Source organism: Halyomorpha halys, unplaced genomic scaffold, assembly GCF_000696795.3.
Source record: "Halyomorpha halys isolate HHAL.00 unplaced genomic scaffold, Hhal_1.1 Scaffold1377.1, whole genome shotgun sequence".
Lineage (NCBI taxonomy): Eukaryota > Metazoa > Arthropoda > Insecta > Hemiptera > Pentatomidae > Halyomorpha > Halyomorpha halys.
Genome location: NW_027115088.1, coordinates 14,925 through 16,576, shown reverse-complemented (window position 1 = coordinate 16,576; position 1,652 = coordinate 14,925).

Sequence of the window (1,652 nt, the reverse complement as noted above, 5' to 3'; positions counted from 1 at the left end):
AAGAAACTAAAAATAATAAGAGAGAGGAGTGCGAAATGAAACGCTTGAAGTGTTCTCAAAGACTGATCTATTTGCGGAGCCTGTCCGTCTATATATATACAGTCGGTCAGCTGTTCTCGATCAGCTGATATGGACCTGTCAGCTGACAGTCCGTAGCTTATACATATATATACATATACATTCTAGCTAAAATCTGTAATACTGCAAAATGAAAATGTTACAATGAATCTTCCGAAACTGAGAAATTCTAATCCCTTGTCTTAAAAACACATTTGTACATCCGCCTTCCGCAAGAAGGATTATCATTTTATAAATGTAAAGTTGAAAATTATTTTATACCTGTTTTATGTAGGTCTGTAAACCATTGCTGGTTCGTATTTTAGTTGAAATATTCTGAAAGTTAATATTGCTTGGACACTATAATTATTTTGGGTTATTATTATCACAAGAATATTGAATAAATTAATATATATATATTTTGATTGCTATTTTATTTGATTTTCATGCCGTTTTTCAATTTTAGGCGCTTTTTAAATATTGCTCGATTTAACTATCTTAAAATTTCCTCTTTCCGTTTTAAGCTAATATTTCAAAAGTGATATAGGGCTGACGCTCCCCAGGGGTCTTAGCGGGGTGGGTCCGGCGGGTAAGGATTGTCTTTTTTTGTGTTGTAGTGTGTAGTTTGAGTTTAAACATCTGAATTATTTCCAACAGTAAATAATTATCTGCAACAGCCAGGTTCGTACCCGGTTTCTTGGAGTTTGTAGCATTTTACCTAATTAATGAGCTACCCACTCTCACTAAACATTAAAATATTTTTAAAAATGGCAGTTTGCCTGAAAAAGCAAAATGAAATAATCTAAAATTTGTTCTTTACTAATTTTCAAACTGGTAAAAATAAATGACATTCACAAACTAATAGACCTTCTTAAATTACTGATACAAATTTATTTCTGGGATCAACCTCTGATTAAGTCAACTATAGATGTATGCCTTTCCAATGTATTTTTTTTTTTACATTTTTAAATTTTACAGGTTTTGTTATGTATTTAAGTTTTGTCTTTTTTTTTGTTGTGGTTTATCCCTATAACAATCACTATTGGATCAAAATTAAACTATGGCACTGCTTCATGTGTGTAAACCAGTTCACTGGTTTTTACAGCTATGTTATTCACGAGGTATTCGGTAATTTTTATGTTGCTCTTCTGTTAGCTGTCCAAAATTGTCATTAATAGCTCCATCACCAGCTAGTTTCACCGAATTGATTACTCATTTCGTAGAAAAGCGTGTTACTTAGTTAATACCCGACGGTCAATTGGAAGATCATTTGTCTGAATTTTATTCTACCTACTAAAAACTAAAACTAAAATAAGTGTCTTTTCACATGTTGTACATCATTGGCTACGGGGATGAAAGTCCTGTCATCGGACTGGTGGAGGTGCTGGTGTCAGTGCCTGGAAGAGTGGGTTGGTCAAAAATTGGAGGGAGAGTGTTTAAGTGCTTAGGTGAAGAGTGGTGTTTACATCGGGACCTGCCCGTGCTATACTGCAGGTGTCCCGAGTGTAATTTTATGATTAAATTAAATGTGTGTGGAAAAGGGGGGCTGGAAATTGAGAGACACTTTCTGCTGATCAACATGCATATATTTCCTG